This window comes from Pan paniscus, chromosome 16 (genome assembly GCF_029289425.2).
Source record: "Pan paniscus chromosome 16, NHGRI_mPanPan1-v2.0_pri, whole genome shotgun sequence".
NCBI classification, from domain to species: Eukaryota; Metazoa; Chordata; class Mammalia; order Primates; family Hominidae; genus Pan; species Pan paniscus.
This window is the reverse complement of record NC_073265.2, coordinates 66450277-66470443: the sequence shown is the minus strand read 5'-3', so window position 1 is coordinate 66470443 and position 20167 is coordinate 66450277. Positions and strand designations below refer to the sequence as shown.

Below are 20167 nucleotides of genomic sequence, written 5' to 3'. Positions count from 1 at the left end.
GTTCAATATACGCAAATCAATAAATGTAATCCAGCATATAAACAGAACCAAAGACAAAAACCACATGATTATCTCAATAGATGCAGAAAAGGCCTTTGACAAAATTCAACAACCCTTCATGCTAAAAACTCTCAATAAATTAGGTATTGATGGGACGTATCTCAAAATAATAAGAGCTATCTGTGACAAACCCACAGCCAATATCATACTGAATGGGCAAAAACTGGAAGCATTCCCTTTGAAAACTGGCACAAGACAGGGATGCCCTCTCTCACCACTCCTATTCAACATAGTGTTGGAAGTTCTGGCCAGGGCAATTAGGCAGGAGAAGGAAATAAAGGGTATTCAATTAGGAAAAGAGGAAGTCAAATTGTCCCTGTTTGCAGATGACATGATTGTATATCTAGAAAACCCCATTGTCTCAGCCCAAAATCTCCTTAAGCTGATAAGCAACTTCAGCAAAGTCTCAGGATACAAAATCAATGTACAAAATCACAAGCATTCTTATACACCAATAACAGACAAACAGAGAGCCAAATCATGAGTGAACTCCCATTCACAATTGCTTCAAAGAGAATAAAATACCTAGGAATCCAATTTACAAGGGATGTGAAGGACCTCTTCAAGGAGAACTACAAACCACTGCTCAATGAAATAAAAGAGGATACCAACAAATGGAAGAACATTCCATGCTCATGGGTAGGAAGAATCAATATCATGAAAATGGCCATACTGCCCAAGGTAATTTATAGATTCAATGCCATCCCCATCAAGCTACCAATGAGTTTCTTCACAGAATTGGAAAAAACTACTTTAAAGTTCATATGAAACCAAAAAGAGCCCGCATTGCGAAGTCAATCCTAAGCCAAAAGAACAAATCTGGAGGCATCATGCTACCTGACTTCAAACTATACTACAAGGCTACAGTAACCAAAACAGCATGGTACTGGTACCAAAACAGAGATATAGATCAATGGAACAGAACAGAGCCCTCAGAAATGACACCGCATGTCTACAACTATCTGATCTTTGACAAACCTGAGAAAAACAAGCAATGGGGAAAGGATTCCCTATTTAATAAATGGTGCTGGGAAAACTGGCTAGCCATATGTAGAAAGCTGAAACTGGATCCCTTCCTTACACCTTATACAAAAATCAATTCAAGATGGATTAAAGACTTAAACGTTAGACCTGAAACCATAAAAACCCTAGAAGAAAACCTAGGCCTTACCATTCAGGACATAGGCACAGGCAAGGACTTCATGTCTAAAACACCAAAAGCAATGGCAACAAAAGCCAAAATTGACAAATGGGATCTAATTAAACTAAAGAGCTTCTGCACAGCAAAAGAAACTACCATCAGAGTGAACAGGCAACCTACAAAATGGGAGAAAATTTTCACAACCTACTCATCTGACAAATGGCTAATATCCAGAATCTACAATGAACTCAAACAAATTTACAAGAAAAAAAACAAACAACCCCATCAAAAAGTGGGCGAAGGACATGAACAGACACTTCTCAAAAGAAGACATTTATGCAGCCAAAAGACACATGAAAAAATGCTCACCATCACTGGCCGTCAGAGAAATGCAAATCAAAACCACAATGAGATGCCATCTCACACCAGTTAGAATGGCGATCATTAAAAAGTCAGGAAACAACAGGTGCTGGAGAGGATGTGGAGAAATAGGAACACTTTTACACTGTTGGTGGGACTGTAAACTAGTTCAACCATTGTGGAAGTCAGTGTGGCGATTCCTCAGGGCTCTAGAACTAGAAATACCATTTGACCCAGCCATCCCATTACTGGGTATATACCCAAAGGACTATAAATCATGCTGCTATAAAGACACATGCACACGTATGTTTATTGTGGCACTATTCACAATAGTAAAGACTTGGAACCAACCCAAATGTCCATCAATGATAGACTGGATTAAGAAAATGTGGCATGTATACACCATGGAATACTATGCAGCCATAAAAAATGATGAGTTCATGTCCTTTGTAGGGACATGGATGAAATTGGAAGTCATCATTCTCAGTATACTATCGCAAGGACAAAAAACCAAACACCACATGTTCTCACTCATAGGCGGGAATTGAAAGATGAGAACACATGGACACAGGAAGGGGAACATCACACTCTGGGGACTGTTGTGGGGTGGGGGGAGGTGGGAGGGATAGCATTAGGAGATATGCCTAATGTTAAATGACGAGTTAATTGGTGCAGCACACCAGCATGGCACATGTATACATATGTAACTAACCTGCACATTGTGCACATGTACCCTAAAAATTAAAGTATAATAATAATAAAATTTAAAAAAAATCAGCCATAGACAATATATAAACAAATGAACTGGCTATGTTCTGATAAAATTTTATTTATGGACCATGACATTTGAATTTCATCTAGTTTTTATGTCTCAAAATATTCTCCTTTTGATTTTTTTCAACTCTTTAAAAATGTAAAAACTATTTTTACCTAGCAAACCATATATAAGCAGGTGGCAGGTTGTATTTGACCTATGGGTAAAGGCTTGACAACCCCTACTTTATGATTAAAAATCTCCTCAGTAAGCTATCAGATTCCTAGTAGACCTTTGTATTTCCATTCTATATGATTTTTTTTTACCTGAAACTATTCGCTACTATTAAGTTAAATAGCAGAGTAAATACGATCACACCAATTTTAGCCTGTAGGGCTTTGAAAGATTATATAGTGTCAAAGGTTTGAAATCATTTATAGTGTCTGAGTTTCTTCAGCCAATTGGGGAGTTGAGGCTAGTGTCTAATTTATCTTACTATCAAGCCTGCACATTTTATATTTTTCAGTCATGCAGGGCTAATTCCTTCCTCCCTATTTTTGTTTTATTATGCTTATCTTATTAGTGTTCCCAAATTAGTACATAGTTCTTTATCCTGAATTTAGTCATTTTTAGATGAAGTTGTCTGGGTACTCATGAACAGAAAGTCCCTTCACCTTATATTTAACTTCATGCTATCCCCACCTACAAGATCTTGAATTTTTTTCCTCTTAGTTCACAATCTTGAGACAATAGCTTCTTTTCTGCATTACCTGTGTGTCTATAATGTCTTTCACATGACCCTATTACCCAGTTAGAACACAAAATACATTTCAAAGCATATTTTCTTTATTCTACCTGATGTGCCTTAGCATACTGGTCAGTCCCCTGTTAGAATGCTCAGAATTTGTTATCTAATATCTATCTGAAGCAGGATTGAAATATATGCCCTACTATTTTGTTTGGTGCTATATCCATAACATTAATTCAGTCCCTAGTTTAGAAGAATTATTATGCATTTCATGGTTTATAACCATAAGTGTATTTTCTTTCCTTCCTCCTTAAGGTGTATAGTTGATGTTGTTCTTTACCAGTAGCCAAAATCCAGTACTATGAATGTTCTGGAAGAAAGGGCTTAGGTTTAATTTAGGTGAGTGCTGCTATTGCATCATAAATGGTTGGTGACATAGTTGCATATGGCCGCATATTTTGGGAATATTTTTCTTGTTTGCATGCCTTCATGATGTTTTCCCAAAACGTTGTAACATTGTCAAGAAATAAAACAGAAAGGTAACTTCTTTCTTTTCTAATGCAGGGAGAGAAGAACTTTTGTTTTCAAATATGAAATAAAAATAAGGATTGGTACCGGCAGAAGCTTGGAATAAATGGAGAGTCAGAACCCAAACACAATTTCCATTGTTAGTAAAATAAGTTAACAATTTAAAATAATTGTCATTTCATTGTTGTTATTACACAGGAATAAATAATTAGTAGGTTTAAAATCAGGCCAATTTTTAAATTTTGGGCATGGTACTGGTATGATATTCAAGATATCTTCTCACAAATTGTTAATTCGTTGTTTTGATAATTTAGAAACATTTTTTCTAGGAGCATTAGGTACTCCTTCCTATCTTATGACATGTGTGCCCTATATCTGGAAAATTCTACTCCTAAATCTTTACATGTCTGGCTCATTTTATTCAATTTCAACTTGGCATCATCTCCTCAGAGAGTTTTAGTTTATATGCTATCTAAAACAGCATCTTCACCTTCCCATTCTCTTTGTAACACTCAATTTTATTTTTTCCAGAGCATTGAAGATTTCTGAAATCAGTTTATTATTTGTCCATGTTTCTGTACTAGAAGGTAAACGTAAACTCTGTGAGAGCAGAGATCTTGCATTTTTATTGTTTCTCTAGTACTTAGAACACTGCCTTTCACACAGTAGTTCTTAAGTATATAATTCATATGTGGTTGACTAGAAGGATGCATAAATAAAAGTATGTCAGCGGGCATGGTGGCTCACGCCTGTAATTCTAGTACTTTGAAAGGCTGAGGTGGGAAGATAGCTTGAGCCCAGGAGCTCAGGACTAGCCTAGGCAATGTTGTGAGACCCAGTTTTTACAAAAAATGTAAAAATTAGCAGAGCGTGGTGGCATGTGACTGTAGTCTCAGCTACTCAAGAGGCTGAGGCAGGAGGATTGCTTGAGCCTAGGAGGTCAAGGATGCAGTGAGCCGTGATCATGCCACTGTACTCCAGCCTGGATGACAGAGTGAGACCCTGCCTTTTAAACAAACAAAAAAAATAATAAATACTCATTGCTGCTTACTTGGTTAGAAAATAAAAAATAAGAATAAAGAGAAAAAAATTTTAAAAAAGAACATATCCTCAATGACCTGTGAAATAATAAGCAGTCAAACTTATGTATATTGGAATCCCCAAGAGGAAGGGAGAATATGGGACAGAACAATTTTTTTTTAAGAAATAAGTGCTAAAAATTTCCCATATTGGGCAAAAACATAACTCACAGAATGAAGGTCAGTAAACTCCAAGTAGAATAAATGCAAAGAAAATCAAATCTAGACATATAATAGTCGTACTACTAAAGTCCAAAGAGGCCAGGCGCAGTGGCTCACACCTGTAATTGTAGCACTTTGGGAGGCCAAGGCAGGTGGATCACCTGAGGTCAGGAGTTTGAGACCAGCCTGGCCAACATGGTGAAATGCTGTCTCTACTAAAAATACAAAAATTAGCCAAGTATGGTGGCAGGCACCTGTAATCGCAGCTACTCAGGAGGCTGAGGCAGGAGAATCGCTTCAACCCAGAGGGTGGATGTTGCAGTGAGCCAATATCGTGCCACTTGAGCCTGGGCAAAAGAGCAAAACTCCATCTCAAAAAAATAGAAATAAAGTTCAAAGATAAAGAGAAAATCTTCAAAATAGCCAGAAAACAAAAGAAGCATTAAATACAGGATAGCAATAATATTACTGACAGCTGACTTATCAGAAAAATCGAAGACAAAAAATTATGGAATGACATTAGTAAAAAGTTGTAAGGAAGAAGAAAAAACAAAACCTTTACGTCACAATGCAATATCCAATGAAAATATCATTCAAAAATGAAGGTAAAGTAAGACAATTTCACATTTTAAAAACTTAGATATTTATTGTTAATAGACATACAATATAAGAACTACTAAGAGTTTCTAAGCTGAAAGGCAGTGATATCAGATGGAAACTCAGTTCTACAGGAAGAAATGAATACCACCAAGGTGATAAATACAAATGGCTTTTTGTTTTTCCTCTGTCACTTTCTTTAAAAGAAAGCTGACTTTTTAAAACAAAAGTTGAATGGTATCATTATGAGGTTTTGTAATATATGTAGAGGTATAATATATGATCACACTAGCAAAAGAATATTATAATAAATGGAATTACAGTCATCCTTGATGTGTCCTCAGGAGATTGGCTCCAGGACCACCACCTCCCCCACACACACATACCAAAATTCACAGATGCTCAGGTTCTTTATATAAAATGTAGTGTTTGCATATAATCTATATACATCCTCTTGTATATAGTATACAATAACTCAGTTATTTTTCTTGTGTTTGGTGTTACAGTGAAACAAATTAGGGGTTGGGTCAGTTTTGAACATGTATAAAATAGATGCTCAAGAATCAGAAATAGGTAGACATGTATTTAATTTTGGGTGATATTTTTAAAAACGAAATTAAAAATCATACTTGAGCCTAAACTAAAACTGCAAAGTGGCTAGTGAAATATTTACATTTGGAGATACCTGCTTTCAATATTTTAGAGAGGTTATACTGAAGTTGGACATTGTGGCCCTTAGAATCATATTTTTATAAAGTTTGAGTTTAATGACTTGTCATTGAGTTAGTATTCATATACTTCCAGTAGAATAAGTCTCTACAAAAACAATCAAATGAAGACTTAGAAAATCTCAAGTGCATCGGTGCTCTTTCGGTTCTTGTAAGTTTCTGGTTCTTTGGTATGCCATGGGGAGGTCTTGAGTGTGTGAGGTTCTATGCGTGTCTCCACCTAAGTAGAAAAGATATTTCTTAAATGAATTAGATGAATTATAACTGTTGAGTGAGGGTGATATTAGAAATATCTAAGAAAAGATGTCCAATATATTTGAAATTATATTACTCTCCAGTTTTGCTCTATTTTTTTTCTCTTGCAGTAAACATTGCTATCTTCAGAAATTAAGGAATGAGAGGCAAGGAAGAAAGGACATTCATCTTGGAAAGACCCAAAGCACCTTGAAATTTGGAAGGAATGTTTTGCTAGCTGCTAAAACCACCTTTGTCACCAGAATGAATGAAGTGCTTCAGATTTAAACAGTAAGCAGAATTCTCCTAACATGTTACATTTCCACCAAGAATTTTAGATGACTGGAAAGAATTTCTTTTTAAGTTTAAATGTTTAACTTAAATGCCAAACTATAGATAAAGCTGAACATTTTATAACTTATTTAGCATAACCAGGCTTTGGTCCTTAATGTTTGCTCAAAAGAATTTTTTCCCCTAGTTATAAACTTAATTTAGAAATGTAAGATTATTTGAGAAAGAATATGGAAAATACTAGTATATTTATAAGTCCATCTGATGCAGGGCAGGTGAGCCCTAAAGCAGAGCTTAGCCCATGAGGGATCTTGGCTTTGCGAAGGCAAGAATTAAAGGGCAAGCCAGAGGTAGAAGAAAACAGCTTTACTGAACAGGCAGTGTTACAGCTCCAGTGGTATCACAGCTCTTTGACTGCTCCTGCAGAGCAGGGGTACTTTGTAGGGGTACTTTGTAGCTCAGGACAGTTTTGCAGTCATATTTATACCTTCCTTTAACTGCATGCAGATTAAGGGATGATTTATGCAGAAATTTCTAGGGAAAGGGTAGTAATCACTGAGTCATTACCATGGAAAGAGGCGGTAACTTCTGGGTGTTGCCATGGCAACAGTACATTCACATGGCATGATTGAAGGCTGCTGTCCCCCCTGACGTCCCCATTTTAGCTAGTCCTGTATCTGGTCCAGTGTCTGAGCCCCACCTCTGGAGTCAAGTCCCGCCTCCTACCTCACATCCTTCAACAATTATTTTTCCGTTTCATAGAAATAATCAAGCAACATAGGTAGTAGTTCCTATTTAATATGCAAAGGATTTTTTGGTGTTATTTTTTGAACTTTATTTCTTGTTTTATTTTCCTTACTTGACATCTAGTTTCTAGAGATCTTATTTTAATATAATCTTTATTTACTCTTTTGCCTTTCTTTCTTTCTACCTTTTGAAAATCATTTTGAAAGAATTGGGAGTTATAAAATGGACAAGAATACAAAATAGTAAAGGAGAGGGAAATTTTGAAGGATTATAAGATTTTTTCTTCTTGTGAAATTGAAAATACTATTTGATTTCAAGTAGTGTAGAAAGCAATTATATGAAGGCTTAAGATCCTTTATCATTCTTAAATCCTCTTAGTCCTAGACCAGAATTATTTCAATGCATGTTTTGTAAAGATTCAAATATTTCCAATTTTTTACTTGAAATCCTAGTGAACAATTATAACTCTTATTCATTGGATTTCTACTAATTTGATTTTGAGAGATAATCATTTGTTTGCTTGAGTCACTATGTCTTGATAGTGAATGGGTATGATAGACCGAAACTAGTTTCTTGCTTTGAAATGCAGGAGATATGAAAAGTCAATCAAATAGCATCATGTTCTAGTTTGAATAATTCTAAGGAATGCAGAACCTGTTTCATGTTGATAAATATGAGACAGGAGAAATTATATACCAAAGAATGAATGTTCTAATTATTCTTCCCTGTACTAACATTAACCTTGATTAAAAATATCTTGGATGGGGCACGGTGGCCTGTAATCCCAGCACTTTGGGAGGCCAAGGCAGGCGGATCACTTGAGGTCAGGAGTTCAAGACCAGCCTGACCAACATGGTGAAACCCCATCTCTATTAAAAATATAAAAATTAGGCCAGGTGCAGTGGCTTACGCCTGTAATCCCAGCACTTTGGGAGGCTGAGGCAGGCAGATCACAAGGTCAGGAGATCGAGACCATCCTGGCTAACGTGGTGAAACCCTATCTCTGCTAAAAATAAAAAAAAATTAGCCTGGTATGGTGGCAGGCACCTGTAGTCCCAGCTACTCGGGAGGCTGAGGCAGGAGAGTGGCGTGAACCCAGAAGGTGGAGCTTACAGTGAGCTGAGATTGCGCCACTGCACTCCAGTCTGGGCAGCAGAGCGAGACTCCGTCTCAAAAAACAAAAAACAAACAAACAAAAAAACACAAAAATTAGCCGGGTGTGGTGGCGCATGCCTGTAATCCCAGCTACTCAGGAGGCTGAGGCAGGAGAATTGCTTGAACCCAGGAAGCAGAGGTTACAGTGAGCCAAGATCATGCCACTGCACTCCAGCCTGGGTGACGGAGTGAAACTCTGTCAAAAAAAAAAAAAAAAAAATATATATATATATATACACACATACATATATATATGTATGTGTATATATATGTATATATATATGTATGTGTATATATCTATATGTCTTAACAGTGATTTCTTTAAAAAAAAATCTCTAATTGTGGGTTAAACCTCTACTTGTGGCATTATTGGAGCTTTTTTGTGCCCTTGTCACTGGTAGACATGTGGCCACATTCACCCTTCTAAAATATCCAGTAAATTCTTTCTGGTTCTCAACTATTTAAAAAAAATTTTTTTTGTTGAAGAAAGGAACTTTTAAAACACTGCAGAAATTAAAGTGTTAAGTGTTAACTTATGCAGGTGAGATAATACATAGAAAGTGATCAGATTTCCCTGTCTCTCTGTTATTGATTTAAGTGTACCTATTTAATTATATCTGTTTCAGGGCCAGGCGTAGTGGCACACACCTGTAATCCCAGCTACTCTGGGGCATGTTGAGGCCCAAGAATCTCTTGAACCCAGGAGGTGGAGGTTGTGCCATTGCACTCCAGCCTGGGCGACAGAGTGAGACTCTGTCTCAAAAAAAAAAAAAAAAAAAAAGAAAAGAAAAAAGAGAAAAAAAAAATTAAAAACCCCATATGACCCATATAATTACTCAGTGGTTAGATACTGCATTAATTCATAATAAATAATCTCAGCAAACTAGGAATTGAAGGAATTTCCTCAGCCTAGTAAAGGGCAAAGATAACTATCATAGAGCTGATGTAACACTTAATGGTGAAAAAGTGAATGCTTTCTTCCTAAAATTGAGAACAAGACAAGGTAGTCATAGCAAGTTCAGTTAAGCAAAAAAAGAAAAATTAAAGAAATCAAAGGAATGCAGATTGAAGAGGAAGAAGTAAGCTCTCAGTATTTGCAAATGAAATCATTTTCTATGCACAAAATCCCAGAGAATCTACCAAAAAGTGTACTAGAACTAATGATAACTGGTGAATTAGTAAAGTCACAGGATTCACAATAATTATATAAAAATCTATCATATTTCTATACACTATATTTTTTTGAGACGGAGTCTCACACTGTCACCCAGGCTGGAGTTCACTGGCACGATCTCGGCTCACTGCAACCTCTGCCTCCCAAGTTCAAATGATTCTTGAACCTCAGCCTCTTGAGTAGCTAGGATTGCAGGCACCCACCACCATGCTTAGCTAATTTTTTTTATTTTTAGTATAGACAGGCTTCACTATGTTGGCCAGACTGGTCTCGAACTCCTGACCTCGTGATCCGCCCACCTCGGCCTCCCAAAGTGCTGGGATTGCAGGCGTGAGCCACCATGCCTGGTCCTTCTATACACAATTAATAATTGGACATTGAAATTATAAAATTTACAATAGCATTTATAATAGCACCATGAAACACAAATACATAGGTATACATTTTTTTAAATGTGCAACATCTGTGCTGATAATCTACAAAGCACTCATGAAAATAATCAAAGAAAATCCCAATAAAGAGATATTGTGCTCAACTATTGGAAGAGTCAATATTGGAGTTGTTTTTTGGTTTGTGACAAAGTCTTACTGTGCCACCCGGGCTGGAGGTCCAGACCGCTCACTGTAGCCTCAACCTCCTGGGCTCAAGTGATCCTCCTACCTCAGCCTCCTGAGTAGCTGGGATTACAGGCATGAGCCACCATGCTTAGTCAATATTAAGATGTCAGCTCTCTCAAATTGTTCTATAGATTGAATAAAATCCCTATCAAAAGTCCAGCAGGGGCCAGGCACAGTGGCTCACACCTGTAATCCCAGCACTTTGGGAGGCCGAGGCAGGCGGATCATGAGGTCAAGAAATCAAGACCATTCTGGCCAACATGATGAAACCTTGTGTCTACTAAAAATACAAAAATTAGCTGGGAATGGTGGCACACGCCTGTAGTCCCAGCTACTCGAGAGGCTGAGGCAGGATAATTGCTTGAACCCTGGAGGCGGAGGTTGCAGTGAGCCGAGATCACACCACTGCACTCCAGCCTGGTGACAGAGTGAGACTCTTTCTCAAAAAAAAAAAAAAAGTCTAGCAGGTATTTTTTTATAGGAGTCAACAGACTGATTTTAAAATTTTTTTGGAAAGGTAAAGGAACTAGAATGCCAAAAACAATTCTGAGTAGAAACAAAGTGGGAAGACTCACACTACCTGATTCAAGACTTACTAATCAAACTGCAGTACTTGAGCAGTATATTGTCGTTAAAAGGGTAAATAGATCTGTAAAACAGAATAAATAGTCCACAAATAGACACACACATATGTTCAATTGATTTTTAACAAAGATGCAGAGGTAATCTATGAAAAAAGATGAGTTTTTTCTTTTTTCTTTTTTTTTTTTTGAGACGGAGTCTCACTCGGTTTCCCAGGCCAGGCTGGAGTGCAGTGGTAAAATCTTGGCTCACTGCAGCCTCTGCCTCCTGGGTTCAAGTGATTCTCTTGCCTCAGCCTCCCAAGTAGCTGGGACTACAGGTGTGTGCCACCACACCTGGCTAATTTTTGTATTTTTAGTAGAGACAGGGTTTCATCATGTTGGCCAGGATAGTCTTGAACTCCTGACCTCAGGCGATCCGCCTGCCTTGGCCTCCCAAAGTGCTCGGATTACAGGCACCATGCCTGGCCAAAAAGATTAGTTTTTTCAAGAAATGGTACAAGAAGAGTTAGACATCCTTTTTTTTTTTTCAATTATTTGAGACAGAGTCTTGCTTTGTTGCCTAGGCTAGAGTACAGTGGCATGATCATGGCTCACTGCAACCTTGACTTCTTGGGCTCAGGTGATCCTCCCACCTCAGCCTCCAAAGTAGCTGGGATGGCAGGCATGTGCCACCATGCCCAGGTAATAGGCATCCATTTAAGACCGAAAACAAAAACATACGAAAGATACTTGGCCTATACCTTGATGTAGGCCTTGGAAATAAATGAAAAAGAGTAGATTATTAAGAGATTCACTTTGTAGAAGTAGGGGAAGAAATAAGACTGTGAAGAGAATTGAAACATTGAAGTGGTAGGGGGAATTATTGGAAGACAGTTCAGTGTTTTGACTGAGAGGCATTATGTATTGTAGAAAATGTGTATACATTATGAATAAATATTCTTTTATTCCACTAGCTTATTCAGCACCTTACAATTCACATAACATTTTGTTAGATTGGGAGGGTGTTATAAAGGTCCTTTGAGGCCAAGTATGGTGGCTCACATCTGAGGCTGAGGCAGGTGGATCACTTGAGATCAGGAGTTTTGAGACCAGCCTGCCCAATGTGGTGAAACCCCATCTCTTCTAAAAATACAAAAATTAGCTGGGCATGGTGGCGCATGCCTATAGTTCCAGCTACTTGGGAGGCTGAGGCATGAGAATTGCTTGAACCCAGGAGGTGGAGGCTGCAGCGAGCCGAGATTGTGCCACTGCAGTCCAGCCTGGGTGACAGAGCAAGAGTCTGTCTCAAAAAAAAAAAAAGGAAAAAGAAAAAGAAAAGTCCCTTGAGGAAATCATATATAAGTAATAACAAACACTGATAAATGCTATTATAGTTGGACCAGGAGAGCCCAGAGGAGAGGGCAGTAAATACCTATATTCATCCCTATTGGCTTCCCTAGCTAGCCCAATGAGCTCCAAGTGCAGAAGGGAAGTAAAGGCTGGAGTATTCTGAGCACTGAAAAATGTTAATAGATCCACTGTCCCTTTGAGGACTTTGAGAAATTGTTGTTAATTTGATAGCTAAACTCCAATATGGGATCTCTTCCATCTGCTGCCACTGAAATCTGTGATAATTACCTCAGTCTCAAATAATAGATAAAGTGAAACAACCTGATGTGGTTTCTTTTTCTCCTCCTTTTGCTGTCATTTGATCTATTTAAAGTGGGCTAGTCTTTCTCTTGCCTGTAGTTGCTAGCCATTCTATACAGTCTCTATCACACAGCAAAGGTATTTTTTTTAAGACTACCAAACTCTGTAGGAATGAAAGATAATTTTTTTCATAAAGGAGTCTTCATCATATTCCACAGATGTGGAAAAGAGAAGTAGGAGTTGAATGTGATCGCTTTTGCCAACCATCTGTAGGTTTCTTTTTCTTTTTTTTTTTTATTTTGAGAGTTTCGCTTCTGTTGCCCAGGCTGGAGCGCAATGGCGCGATCTCAGCTCACCGCAACCTCCGCCTCTCAAGTTCAAGAGATTCTCCTGCCTCAGCCTCCCGAGTAGCAGGGATTACAGACATGTGCCACCACGCCCGGCTAATTTTGTATTTTTAATAGAGACGAGTTTCTGCATGTTGGTCAGGCTGGTCTAGTACTCCCGACCCCAGGTGATCTGCCCACCTCAGCCTCCCAAAGTGCTGGGATTACAGGCGTAAGCCACCACACCTGGCCCATCTGTGGGTTTCTAATACACATTCTCATCCCTCTTTGAAGGATTATTCATTGCAGCTTGTAGTCACACTTTGCTTAAAGCAAGAACTACTTTTATTTTCCCTCGGCCTTCTATCACATAGCAAGAGCGTTGGTGGAAATTGTTTTTCCATAAAAATAACTGTGCCACCTACTGTTCAAATGCTACTGATTAAGAAAATCATTGATCGATTTTTCCTGGGGAATAAATTAGGCTTTTTCCTGAGAGTGGAAAGAAATAAATAATCGGATGTAAAGAATGAAGATGGCTGTGTTTTATGAGGAAAATGTTTATGCAGTTGCCATGGAAACAACATGTAGGCATTCAAAACAGGAGCTTATGATATCTCTGTATTTGTCAAATATAAATCAGATATGAGTTGCATTCATTCTTGTTCTTGGCTCAAATTTAGTCTGACACATATGGTTATGTAAAATATGCTCCTGCTTTAGTATATTTGCTTAATATTTGCAAGAATCTAGCAATATACTGGCTGCCATGTTTTAAAATCATATACTGGAAGCACAGAAATAAACTAGGGAAAGCATTTCTCAGCAAATAATTCCTAAAAGATAGCAGCACAATCCCATTGTGACTTTCATAATTAACAGGGGTAATTAATTTTTCTTAATTGAAACATATTCACAATGTTGGGCCTAGTTAATTGGTACAGGCTAATTGTCAGTGATGTCAAATGCTGAATATGCATAGTTTGATAGTTTATTCTTATTTAATATATGTGATTTCATTTCATAAGTAGAGTAAGGCACAATAGGCAGTGTTTCTGAATGATTGTTATACTTTCCTGTTGGAAGACATCAGCTGACTTCAATTTCATGTGTTATAAGTGAGGCATGATAGAATTCTAGAGAAAGCATACATGGATTTTGAGGATATGGAGAATTTGACAAAATTTTCCATAGCTTGAACTTTTTTCAGTAACTGATTCCAAGGATAAGACAGAAAATGCAAACCATACCTGCAACTACTGCCTTTTAATGGGCACACAAACTAAAAATAGGAAAATCTAAAAACAATTAGAATAGACCCCTTTCATGGAAAAAAAAGTGATACCCTCTTAACTCTAATACTTTATCCTTTCATGCCACCTTTGTTAGCGATTTCATAGCCCATCAGTTTATCATCCTGTGTATTTTCTCCTGTTACATTTCCTCAAATACATGCACTTTGATCAGATAGCCTAGAGGCTTAATGTCTTATTAAAGCAGTAATTGTTTAAATAGTGCAATAAATGATACAGTAATTTAATAAGACCAAATAGAGATTGGTGGGAAAAGGCTAATTGGAGAAGGCTTTTCAGAGGAGTTAAGTTTTAAGTCAAAATTTAAAAGGTGAAAGACCTTTCTAGAGGGCATTTTAACAACATGTATTATCAAAACTTTAAAAATATATATGTACACACACATGCATAAATATATATGTATTTATGTGCATACTGTTTGATCCAAAAAATGTACTTCTAACAATTTACCTTAAGGAAATAAAGATGTGTGCAAATACTGAATTAGGAGAATATTTACTAAACCCTGTTTATAATAGAGAAATATGGAACATACTGTGAATACTAGAATTCAACATCAAGTACAAAAGAATGGTTAATTAATGTTAGGATAAATCCAGAAATTGAGTGTATAGCTATTTGAAATATTATAGAAAAATATTGATGTGGAAAAATATTTGTTATATATTATTCAGTGAAAAAAAAGCGGGAGTTTGATTGGAATTGTATTAAATCTACAGATTAGTTTGAAGAAAATTGACATCTTTACTATGTTGGGTCTTCCAGTTGATGAACATAGTCTATCTCTCCATTTATTTTGGTCTTTGATTTCTTTTATTAGCATTTTATGGTTCTCAGCATACCCCTCCTATACTTGGCTTTCTTAGATTTATACCCAAGGATTTATTTAAAATTTTTTTTTATTTGGAGCTGATCTGAAAGTTATTTTTTTAAATTTTGGTTTCTATTAGTACATTGCTTGTATATAGAAATACAATTGATTTTTCTATGTTGACCATGTATCCTGCAATCTTAAAATACGTATTAATTCTAAGAAGTTTTTTGTAGATTCCTTGGGATTTTTCACATACATAGTCATGTCATACGCAAATAGGTACAGTTTTATTTTTTCCTTTCCAATATATATGCCTTTTACTTCTTTTTCTTGTCTATTGCACTAAAACTTTCAGGATACGTGGAACAGGAATGATGGTAGTATAGGCATTCTTGTCTTGCACCCTTTTCAGGAGGAAGCAGTCAGTCTCACTATTAAATATGATATTAGCTGTAGTTTTTTTGTAGGTGCCCTTTAATTATGTTGAAGTTCCCTTCTATTTCCAGTTTGCTGAGAGTTTTCATTATGAATAGCTGTTGGATTTTGTCAGATTTTCCATATCAATTGATATGATCATATGGATTTTATTTTTTGAGCTGTTAATATAGTAGTTTACATTTATGGATTTTTAAAAAAATTTTGGACTTTCTGTATATTCCAGGATGAACCGCACTTGGTTGTGATGCATTATGCTTTTTACATACAACAGGAACATTTTGTTGAGATGTTTGTGTTTATGTTTATGAGAGATATTGGTGTATAGTTTTTATTGATTTTTTTAGTACTGTTTTGCCTCTTTTAAATTTTTTTTTCTGCCAAACAAATTATACCAAACATTTTGCCTGATTTTAGCATCATGGTGAAGCAGATCTCATAAAATGAATGGGAAGTATATCTTCCTCTTCTGGAATAGACTGTTCAGAATTGAGATTTTAATTTGCATGTCACTGAAGAATAATGACATTGAATACTCTTCCATGTGCTTATTGGCCACAGAATTTGTTTTTGAGGATTAGTGTCAGACTTACTATGTTAATATATATTGAATTCAGCCAGAGTTGGGCCCTCTTAAGGTTTAGTTTAGGTCTCTAAATGAAGATGGTGGTGTCAGTTTTACTATGATTACACCCGTAGATTTACTTTTACAATAAAGTTTTTAAAACTGAGGCCATATTGTTTAATGTATATGATCATTAATAATTTATAAACACAAGCTTTTTTTTTTTGAGACAGGGTCTCACTCTATTGCCCAGGCTCACGGCACCCTCAACCTCCAGGGCTCAAGCAGGTCCTCCCACCTCAGCCTCGCAAGTAGCTGAGACTAAAGACACAAGCCACTACACCAGGCTCATTTTTTTTTTATTTTTTGTAGAGACGGACTTCCTGTGTTGCCCAGGCTTGTCTTGAACTCCTGGGCTCAAATGATCCTCCCACCTTGGCCTCCCACAGGGCTAGGATTACAGGTGTGAGCCACTACACCCAGCCAAACAAAACATTTGTAAAGAAACAAGAGAAAATAATTTTTCTCTAATGATGAAATAGTGAAGTATTATAGTTGTATTTGGAAATGAATTAAAACTTTTATAAGAATTCAATGAATATTACCTATTAAGAAGTTGTTTTGCCAAGTGGCATATGAATGTTTCTGAATGACACAGTTGATAAAGATATGAGCATTTACTTGTCAGCAAATGGGCATCACTGTGTTTTGCTAGTATCTAAGCATTCCTGAAAATGGAGCTGTCTCCAGCTGGTTGTAATTAGGTTTGGATAATTTCCTGCCTGGAAGACACTAAAGTTTCTTTAATTTCTGGGATCCACAGCTTTCTAGTTATTCTTATTTCCTGCAACTTAAAAGTGCTCATCTATTTGTCATAGTATTTTAAAAAATACAAACAGAAACATATAATTAGGTTGCCATTATTATTGACAGATTTTACTCTCTCAAATTTGGAAATGTGGAATTGAGCAGTTGTGTGATTTCCTAGAGAGTGGTCTTTGAAAGATGCATTGAAAAAAGAATGTTAAAAGAGCCCAGGAGGTATGTAATATGTGACAGGAATACTCTGTAAATCCCATAATCTTGCTCAGTTTGTAAATCTGGTAATGATTGTCAGCTCCTGTGACATCTGGAATTAAATTTTAGTCATTGTAAGATTTTGACGTATGAAGGGACATCCTATTTCACTTGATCTTCCTTTATGCCATGTTTTTCATCTACTTACTTATACATAGCATTAGAAGAGCTAACATTTAATAAGCATATGCTGTTTGCCATGCATGATACTAGTCTCTCTTCTTATATTATCTCTAGTCCTCACCACAATTTTGTAAACCCAATTTACAGCTGAAGAAACTAAGGCTCAAAATGTTGTTTTTGCCTAAAGTCATATAATTAGTAAGTGGTGATTGAACTCAAATTAGTCTGATCCCTAACCTGCAGTTTTTCTGCTACTGTACCAGTGTTTCTTACCCTTGTTCAATTAAAATAGAATTTCTGGGGTTACACTTTGATATTTGAGTAATGTGCATCTAGAGTTAGAAACTACTGGATAAACACCCCCTTCTTACTATTATGAGATCATATTTTAGTAGAAGGGAATGTATAGTAAAAAAGCACATTTTCCCTTAAAAGTATGTACAATATTGTCCATTTATCTCTGCCAAAACATATCTATTTGAAACTTCAGTACAAGATGGTACATTGAGAACATGCTGCAGCCTCTCCTTGCTACTACACATTCCTAAAAATAATCCTCCTCTCCCTCTCTATAGAATATATAGTACCAATTAAATACAACTGTGATAGGAAACAGCAAAACTTCCAAAAACCATGGAGAGCCCTTGATAAATGGCATTGGAATGCAGATAAGAACTATAATCTAAAATATGTGTAGGACTGGAATACTGCAAAAGGTATGAATGGCTATTTGGGGATTCTTTATGTCTAGCCTCCTGGACAAGGAGACATGTAGAACTACCTCTCCCTACCTTTACAGTTTTTTCTTGGTGTTTGACATGCAAAAACAAGAAATTTGGGTGATTTAAAAGCCAAGGGAGTACTCCCAATGCTGTCAATATCCAGAACAGATAGGAAACCCCTAGAACACTAACTATCCATTTTAACTACCCGGTGGCACATCTTTCTCCCCCGACTCATGCTACTGTAATCACATACAGCCATCACAGACTAATAGGATATCTCTAAAGTCCAAACAAAGATAGGGTCACAACCCAGAATCACAAAATATTTGAAGAAAACTAATATCATGAAGGAGAGTACCAAACTATATAAATGGAAGAACTAATGCCCAAGGGATAAGAGTTAATAAAGAAAGCAAAACAAGAGTTTTAGAATAAATATAATTACTGTCCTCAGAGACATGCAGGATGACACTGCATTCATCAAAAAAGAAAACTTTAGAGCTTTTTGAAGTTAGCAATTCAAAAGAAAGGACAAACAGGAAGAAAAAAAGGCGAGTTGAGAGATACTGAGGATAGACAGAAAGAGTAGCAACCAGCAATAATCCTATAATTACTAATGCTGGATGCAAAAAGATAGTGGGATAGTATATTTTAAAATTCTTTGGGAAAATAATTTTGTACTTAAGAGTTCAATACCTGCCCAAATTATAAAACTGACGTTTTTTAGACATGCAGTACTCATGATAAGCATAATTACTAGACGAAAAGAAACAATATTTTCGTTCAAAACCATTAGGGAGAAAGAAAAATGGAACATAGAAAATTCAGTAAAGGCAACATATAGCTGGAAAAGAAAATACAGAAGCTATAAGAAAACATGAGAAATAGAAATACAATGTAGAATGGTTGCATTCACTTATTAAAGGGTAGCCTCTCAAATCGGTTTGAAAAATGTTTGCTGTTTACAAGGAGCACATAAAACATAGACTAGAAGGTTGAGAAAAAGATTAATCAGGCAAATAAAAAGTAGTAGGCATAGCAAGAGAATTCAAAGCAAAAACTCATTCAGTTAAAAGAAATGAAGAGATATTTCATTATCATCTTGCTAAATTGTTTTATAGATATGAATTCACTTAGCAATATAGCTTTGACATAAACAGAAGAAATCTAATAATTTTTTTTAATGTGATAAAAACCAAGATCATAGTGGGAGATTTTAGCACACATCTTTCAGAAGTTGACAGAACAAAGTAGAAAAAAATAAATACATATATTTATGTAACATGAGCAGTTAATGAGCTTAATGTAATTGATATATAGAGATAAACATTCAATATACAAGAAACAGTCACAAAAATTGATCAAATATTAAAACACAAGAAAATGTAAACAAATATTAAAAGAAACAAAATTATAGACGCCATGTTCACAGACCACAGAAGGTAAAACTGGATATTTGAAAAAAAAAAAAAAGTTTAAATAGCAGGAATAAAATAAAGTAAAAATGGGAAATAACAAACATTTTAGAAATGTATGATGCCAAGAGCCCTACATATGAAAACCTGTGGGATGGTGTCAAAATTTACTCAGAAGAAATTTACAGTTTTTAATGCATTTCTTAGAATATTAGAGAAATTTAAATTTTTAATCATTTTTATAACTTTTTGTACTTTATCTTGTAGAAATATTTTAGGATTTACAATCTTTCTTAGTGAAACATTTATCCAAAAGTAACTAATATCTTCAGTGTTACTTGTTTCTTCTGTTTAATTCATGTAAAATTAAATCTCCTTATTGTAAAAACTGCATTCATAGTATAAGCCCACTTTAAAAAAAATTATTTTCTAGCCAGGTGCAGCAGCTCACACCTGAGTAATTTATAAAGGAAAGAGATTTAATTGACTCACGGTTCCACATGGCTGGGAAGACCTCAAGAAACTTAACAATTATGGCAGAAGGCGAAGGGGAAGCAAAGCACCTTCTTCACAAGGCAGCAGGAAGGAAAAGTGCCAAGTGAAAGGAGAAGACCCCCTTATAAAACCATCAGATCTCATGAGACCTCACTCACTATCACGAGAACAGCATGGGGGAAACTGCCCCGATGATCCCATCACTTCCCACCAGGCCCCTCCTGTGATACCTGGGGATTATGGGAACTACAGTTGAAGATGAGATTTGGGTGGGGACACAGCCAAACCATA

General features: G+C 36.3%; 1 protein-coding gene across 50 annotated transcripts in view; it reads left to right on the top strand.

Moving 5' to 3' along the window:
• Positions 1 to 20167, top strand: part of PEAK1 (pseudopodium enriched atypical kinase 1) — a 309581-nt gene that overhangs the window by 161824 nt on the left and 127590 nt on the right. For 32 of the 50 annotated variants that reach the window (XM_055098433.2, XM_055098405.2, XM_063596832.1 and 29 more), the window contains one exon: positions 6523 to 6682. The gene's annotated coding sequence lies outside the window, so the exon portion shown is untranslated. Of the gene's footprint in view, positions 1 to 4122; positions 4179 to 6522; positions 6683 to 20167 lie in introns of all 50 variants that reach the window. The other 18 variants (XM_063596837.1, XM_055098406.2, XM_063596841.1 and 15 more) reach the window with 1 other exon arrangement.